Below are 8,087 nucleotides of genomic sequence, written 5' to 3'. Positions count from 1 at the left end.
GGAGCGTGACATATTATCAATTGGTTTGAAGCATGAACTATATATGAACTACCATCATGATTTGCAAAAATATTTTCACTACAAATTTTGTTAAATTAAGTAAATAAATTAAGTTCCTCCAAGTGACTATTAAGATGGATCATTCGAACAATAGTGTATGATGCTATGGTACCTTAATTAGCTTGTATATGTTAAACATAAGGGTCTTCAACAGCTAGCTTATAATTAATCTCCTCTTAATTACTTTGTCATTTCGTGAGATTGATGTTTATTTAGGACAATATCTATCCCTTCCCACACACCTAATGCGAAGTGTTGAGACACGACTACAATGTGTGCAAACAGTATAAATTACTATATATTAGAAGAGTTGTTGTTTCGACTTGTGTGCTTATTATCTTTTTGATAAAGCTCAAGGGCATTTAGGTTATTTCACATTAGTTTTTGCAATTAAATCAGATACGTGGATCTTAAATGACTTCAGGTTTGCTTTTCAGAGACAACATCATTAGGTTTTCCTCTCATTTCTTTGTATTATAAACTTTCAAATTTTAGACGGCTTCTAAGATATCTCTTCGTCTTCCTCACATTTCTTCTACATGCAGGTATTTTTTAATCAATTTCACCCATATTTTTTGTTATGCATCTGATATAGGAACAATCTCTTTCTCTTCAACATCAATTTGGTTGTTTTATATATATTTCTTCTTTTTTTTTCTCTTTCAATTAGTTCCAACCCACACACATTTATTTTTTCGAGATTAATGGCTTCTTGATCTCAGTTCGCTGATGATACTGATATGAGTATTAAGCCTAATTAAAATAAAAAATATTTGGGTATAGTGTTACAACGCTTAATAAAGTTTGGAATTTTTGTTCATCGTCTTCTTTTCTTTTATCCTCTGCTTCGTCACTTTTGTTGGTTCATTTTTTTTACATGTAACTATAGTCTTAATCAATTGAGGTTTTACAATTTTGGCCTATGGTATTAAATTGGGATCAGTTTGGATAGTATTTGCCAATTTGAGATTTTGATAGTGAAGCTTAGTTTCTATGTTCTTTTCATTATGAATCGAAGGAGTAAGGCTTCTAATTAAGTTAGTTCTCTTCTTCTCCTCCTTCTCCTTTAGGATAGGATTCTCCTTGGTCCTTTTTACATTACACTCTCGGCCGCCCAAGAGGGCTGCTGTTTCGACCTGTGTGCTTATTATCTTTTTGATAAAGCTCAAGGGGATTTAGGCCATTTCACATTTGTTCTTGCAATTAAATCAGATACGTAGATCTTAAATGACTCCAGGTTTGCTTTCCCGAGACAACATCATTAGGTTTTCCTCTCATTTCTTTGTATAATGAACTTTCAAATTTTAGACGGCTTCTAAGATATCTCTTCGTCTTCCTCACATTGCTTCTACCTGTAGGTATTTTTTAATCAATTTTACCCATGTTTTTTGCTATGCATCTGATATAGGAAGGACATAGGAACAATCTCTTCCTTTTCAACTTCAATTTGGTTGTTTTATATTTATTTCTCCTTTTTTTGCCTTTTCAATTAGTTCCAACCCACATGCATTTGTTTTTTGGAGATCAATGGATTCTTGATCTCAGTCAGCTGATGATACTGATATGGGTATTAATCCTAATTAAAACGAAGAAAATTTGTGTATAGTGTTACAATGCTTAATAAAGTTTGAATTTCTGCTCGTCTTCTTTTCTTTTATCCTCTGCTTCGTCACTTTTGTTGGTTCATTTTTTACCTGTAACTATAGTCTTAATCAATTGGGGTTTTGCAATTTTGGCCTATGGTACTAAATTGGGATCAGTTTGGATAGTATTTGCCAATTTGAGGTTTTAATAGTTGAAGCTTAATTTCTACGTTCTTTCCGTTATAAATCGTAGGAGTAAGGCTTCTAATTAAATTGTTCTCTGATTTTCGGAACAGACCTAACAGATCAATCACCTTGTGCAGAGGAGTATGTTTTAAATCGAGCGATAAAAATGCATTTTTAAACTCGAAGCGTGCTGAGTTTTGATTTTTTTTTATTTCTTGATTTTGCAATTTTGTGGCTGATGTATACGCGAAATTGGACAAGTCTTAATTTAAGTTTTTATTTATTAAATTATTTACGAGGCGCCTTATCTTTCCCTAATTGGTAGAGACAATATGATCAAACTGGTTGTTGTTTAATCATCACATGCATGACTGCTTCTAACTTTTAGGCTGTTCTAATTTTTCATCTTTCTCCTCTATTTTAGTTATTGCGATTCATCATAGTTATTGTGTATTTGTATTATTCAGTAGCATTTCAATCAAAAGGTAAATTTTTCTAACCAACTTCTTACTTTAAATCTTTTGATATCATCATAATATGCTGCAACTGAAACTACAACGAAAACAATAATTTTTTCATTTAAACTGAAAGGAAGTGAAAAGTAACCTTAATCTTTTTATCATTCCAAGAAAGAAAGTTTTGTTTGTTACTGTTTAAATGTTCCTTTCAAGTTCAAATATGAGTTTGGTTTTAAAGTTAAGTTGGTATTTTCTTGCTGATAACTCATGTTCATATCATATTTTCACAATCCCTATTTTGCCTACTTGATTGTTGCTCAGCGTCAGCTTCTACCCTTCATTTTTTTTCCTAGAGATTAGTGATTATCCTTTTAGGTTTTTGACTTGAATTGTTGTTTTCCCTTATGGGTGAGTGTTCTAGCTTTAAAGGCTCCTCATATGCTTAGTCAAATGAATCTTATGGGAAGTTTATTGATATGGTTAGGAAATAAGTATCTTTTCCAATTATTGTATTTTAGGTTTAAGTATTTGTATGTTTCATGGCATCGAAAATATTGATGCTTTTAGAATATCTCTTAGTGCCTTAATGGAGAAATATATGATTGTTAATCATAATGTTTTCAACAGATTGGTCACCACATTTTTAATTTTGGGTGAGATGTTTCTAAAGAAGCAAATGATAATGCAATAATTAAAACTGCGAGAATTTCTGTTAGATGTTTCTTATTGTTAAAAGAATCTATGATGTAATTAGTTTTCATAAATTTTTTTAACTGATTAATACATGGGGCACTATAGATCTATTGATGAACAATGTAAGTTATTTAAAGGTGACTACTCTTCACCTCTGCTCTAATTACGTTTTCCATCAAGAGATGCTCCAAAAGAAACCTATGTCATGTTGTGTTCCAATAAATCATCATCATATTATTGATATACTCCCGGCGAAAGTAAGAGATGTTATTTGACCAAGATTTTCAGTTTGTGAATGAACTGGTAAAAGATTGGTGTAACAACTCGGTCGGTCGTTTTGAGTGTATTAGCCCCGACCCCCTAATTATTACCTTCTCTATGTTATATTATGGTTACGTAACTTGCCGGGAGGTTTGGTTTTTTATTTCGGAAAGAAATGGGACACATAATCCCTAAATTGGAAGTTTAAGTCACAAGAGTCGATCGTAGTTTGATTTGAGTAAAGACGACTTCAGAATGGAGTTTTGACGGTCTCATTAGCTCCGTAGGATAATTTTGGTATTAGGAGCATGTCCAGATGCCGATTTAGAGCTCCGTAGGTCATTTCGGCGTTAATTGGCGAAAGTTGGAAGGTTGGATGATTTTTTGGAAAATTTGATCGGGAGTGGACTTTTTGATATAGAGGTCAGATTCTGATTCCGAAAGTTGGAACATGTCCATAATGTCAATTATGATTTGTATGAAAAATTTGAGGTAAATCGGACTTGATTTGATAGGTTTCGGCGTCGAATACAGAAGTTAGAAAGTTCATTAGGCTCGAATCGATGTGCAGTTCATATTTTTAGCGTTGTTTGATATGATTTGAAGGCTCGACTAAGTTCGTATGATATTTTAAGACTTGTTGGTATATTCAGACGAGGTCCCAGGGGCCCCGAGTGTGATTCGTATTGAAACCGGAATAAATTGAGAATTGTGAAATCTGCTGAAGCTGGGTTATGCTGGTGTTTTTTTGCACCTGCGGAGGATTGGCCGCATGTGCGGGCGGCAAGATCTTGGTCGCAAAAGCGAGTTTGGTCATGCCCAACAATGGTCACAGAAGCGGGAAATATTCTGCGGAATTGTCTTCGCTTCTGCGATGGCGGGGTGCAGAAGTGCCAGTGGTCGCAGGTGCGATCCCATTCCCGCAGAAGCAGTATCGCATATGCGGGCCCTTATCTGCAGAAGCGAAAGCCCTCGACTTAAGTGTTTTCCGCACCTGCGATGGTTTTTCTGCAGGTGCGGCATCGCAGAAGTGATTCTTGGGCCGCAGATGCGGTTTGACTGGGAAGAAATAGGGAAAGTCGATGGTTTGGTTTCATTTTCACTTTGGGATTTTGAGAGCTCGGATTGAGGCGAGGTTTTGAGGGATTTTCAAAGGAAACACTTGGGTAAGGATTCTTGACTTATTTTTGATTAATTCCCACTAATCTATCTTCGATTTCTTCATTTAATTAAGGTTTTGGGTTGAAAACTTTAGGGGAAAGGTGTAAAGTTCTCAGATCAAATTCTTGGGTTTTGAAAGGCCAAATGAGGTCGGATTTGGATAATTCTTGTATGGTTGGACTCGATATCGAATGGATGTTCGGAATTTATAATTTTGGTTGGGTTCCGAGATGTGGGCCCAAGTCGACTTTTTGGAGCGATTTTTCAATTCTTTGCTAAAGTTGTAATTTCATTATTTAGATTAGTTTTCTATAGTTATATTTATAGTATGGAATTGTTTTGGCTAGATTCGAGCCAATCAGAATTGAAAAATCGAGGAAAAGGCCTTCTTATTCATTGATTGAGCGAGATTGAGTTAAGTGACTTGTCTAACCTTGTGTGTGTGTAGGGGCGGGGGGGAATTTCCCTTAGGATTTGGTACTGTTATGATAAATTGCATTACTTGAAGGCCGTGTACGCAAGGTCACGAGTGCGTACTCGGACTAAATGTTAAAAATCCAATTTTTGCTAAGTAGTTTCCTTTTATTTCCTTAATTGAGTTACTCTAACATGTGTAGTCATCATGTTTAGCCTAATTTCATATGTCTACGTGTCTTATCTCTTATTTGTAATTTGTACAACATACGTAGCTGAATTACCTGTTTTCTTGATTCCGTATTCATTCTTTAACTGTAGGATTCTTTGCTTGTATCATTATTGTTTCAATTGTTATGTGTTGGTTTTCGTGATTATTGTTGAGATGACTATTGGTTATGGCACGAGGTTTCTGTCGTGCGGATTGTTATTGTGGCAAGAGATTTTTGTCGTGTGGATTGTTATTATGGCACGAGGTTTCTGTTGTGTGGATTGTTATTGTGGCACGAAGTTTCTGCCATGCGGATTGTTATTACGGCATGAGGTTTCTGCCGTACGGATTGTTATTGTGGCACAACCGTGTCGTTGTGAGATATTTACTTTTGGGACTACGAGGCGGTACCTCAGGAGTGCGCTTGTTATTTTCCTCTGTTTGCTGCATTATTTTTGTTGTTGTTGTTGTTGCTATTTAACTTGTAAGATTTGTGCTTCCTTACGTGTTGTAATTGTCTTCTTTGATTCCGTGTTGTTATCTTCTGTGAATTTCTATTGTTACACTCCTCTTTCATTTCATTACATCATTATATCTTCTGCCTTGTTTTTCCTATTACTTCTAGTAGGGCCATGACCTGACCTCGTCACTACTCTACTGAGGTTAGGCTTGGCACTTACTGGGTACCATTGTGATGTACTCATACTACGCTTCTGCACATGTTTTTGTATAGATCCAGGTGCATCCTATCATCCTCGATATTAGTGCGATGTGTTGCTGCTTTGGAGACTTCAAGGTACACCTGCCCGCATCCGCAGGCCTCGGAGTCCCCTTATATCCCGTTCTTTTCTTATTTCTTTACATTTTGATAGGGTGTGATGTATATGATTATTCGGTACTGTATTTAGAGCTTGTGACTTATATCTCACAAGGTTTTGGGATTTTACATATTGAGTTTTGGTAGATTCTTTTTATGAAATTGTTGGGATGTTCAAGTTTTAATCTCTTATTTAATGTTTCCGCATATTGATTAGGCTTACCTAGTCTTAGAGACTAGGCGCTGTCACGATATCCTATAAAAAGAATTTGGAGTTGTGACAAGTTGGTATCAGAGCACTAGGTTCATGGTGTTATGAGTCACAAGCAGGTTTATTAGAGTCTCGCGGATCGGTACGGAGACGTCTGTACTTATCTTCGGGAGGCTATGGAACTATTAGGAAAAGCTTCACTTCTTTGATTTCTTATCGTGTGAATTTTTTACTTCAGATTCTGAATTTCTTTCTTTCTATTCTCTCACAGATGGTGAGTACACATACAACTACCAGACACCCGCACCCCCTATTAGAGCCGCGATAGGTCAGGGCTGGGGTAGAGGCCGAGGACGTTCACGTGGTGCAACCAGATTACCCGCATGACCTGCTACAGAGGATCCACCAGTACCTCTAGTTGGAGGGCAGGCACTTGAGACGCCTGTTACTGCACCAGCCCTCCAGGAGACTCTCGCCCAGTTTTTGAGCATATTCAGCACTTTGGCTCAGGCAGGGTTGATACCACTCGCTCCTGCCACATCTCAGGCCAGGAGGAGAGCACAGACTCCCGCCACCCATACCCCAGAGCAATGGGTCTAGGTCGAGCAGGTTTTTGAGGTCATACCAATGTAGGCGGTAGCCCCAGTTCAGCCCGAGGTTAGGGCAGCAGTTTTTGAAGAGGAGCAGCTCAGGCTCGAGAGGTACAAGAAGAATCACCCTCCTACTTTCAGTGGCTTGGCGTCAGAGGATGCCCAGGGTTTTCTTGAGGAGTGCCACCGTATCATCCGTACTATGGGTGTTGCGGAGTCTAATGGGGTTTCTTTTACTACGTTCCAGCTTAGATGAGCGGCTTATCAATGGTGGCGAGCATATGAGTTGGGTAGTCTGGCCGAGGCAGCTTCACTCACTTAAACTCAGTTCTCAGATATGTTCTTGAGGGAGTATGTTACCTAGAGTGTTAGAGATTCATGGCGCATAGAGCTTGAGCAGTTGCGCCAGGGTTCTATGACCGTGTCGGAGTATGCGGTCCGGTTCAATGATTTGGCTAGGCATGCACCAGCCTTAGTTGCTAGTGTTCGAGAGCGAGTTCGAGAATTTATCGAGTGGCTCAACCTCAGTATCAGATTTAGCATGGCCTGAGAGTTGGAGATGGACATCGCATACCAGCAGGTAGTGGGTATTGCTAGGAGATTGGAGGGTATGCTGACTCGGTAGAGGGAGGAGAGAGAGTCCAAGAGGTCTCGAGATTCTGGCACATATAGTGGTACTCGTGCCCCAACTGCAGCTCGTCGGGGTAGGGGTTATGTGAGTCGCCCTGTTCATTCAGCACTTTTAGCCGCCAGCAACATACCGGCCACTCCTAGGCCCAGGCTCATTATTATGCACCGCCATTATCTAGTGCACCTCCTGCACCGGGTGCTTCAAATGGTCAGTCTAGCCGATCAGGCCCGAGCCAGCCACAACAGCCACATCCTCTGAGAGGTTGTTTCGAGTGTGGTGACACTTGTCATATGGTGAGGGATTTCCCCAGGCTCAGGAGGGGTGCACCTCCACAGACTACTCAGGCACCGCGTGCCCCACCGGGTCCTCAAGCTATGATTACAACACCATCTACCCCTCCACCTGCTCAGCTAGCTAGAGGTGGAGGTCGAGCAGGTAGAGGTCGCCCTAGAGGGGGAGGTCAGGCCAGATACTATGCTCTTCCTGCTAGGACGGAGGCAGTTGCATCCGACTCTGTCATCACAGGTATTGTTCCGGTCTGTCATAGAGATGCATCCGTCTTATTTGATCCAGGCTTCACTTATTCTTATGTGTCATCTTATTTTGCTCTGTATTTGGGTGTATCCCGTGCTTCTTTGAGTTCTCCTGGCTATGTGTCCACACCCGTGGGAGATTCTATTATTGTTGATCGTGTGTATCTGTCGTGTTTGGTTGTTCTTAGTGGTTTTGAGACCAAAGTCGATTTATTGTTTCTCAGTATGGTGGATTTTGATTTTATCTTGGGCATGGACTGGTTATCTCCCTATCATGT

At 39.2% G+C, this 8,087-nt stretch overlaps 1 long non-coding RNA gene across 1 annotated transcript; it reads left to right on the top strand.

Annotated features, from left to right (window-relative positions):
• Positions 1 to 495: 495 nt before the first annotated feature.
• LOC138896561 (uncharacterized) lies at positions 496 to 6,029 on the top strand. The gene is made up of 2 exons (XR_011409921.1): positions 496 to 605; positions 5,761 to 6,029. It is a non-coding gene; the product is annotated as an uncharacterized lncRNA (long non-coding RNA).
• Positions 6,030 to 8,087: the final 2,058 nt, after the last annotated feature.

Source organism: Nicotiana tomentosiformis, chromosome 7, assembly GCF_000390325.3.
Source record: "Nicotiana tomentosiformis chromosome 7, ASM39032v3, whole genome shotgun sequence".
Classification (NCBI taxonomy): domain Eukaryota; kingdom Viridiplantae; phylum Streptophyta; class Magnoliopsida; order Solanales; family Solanaceae; genus Nicotiana; species Nicotiana tomentosiformis.
The sequence above is the reverse complement of the archived record's forward strand: the minus strand, read 5'-3'. Positions and strand labels throughout refer to the sequence as shown.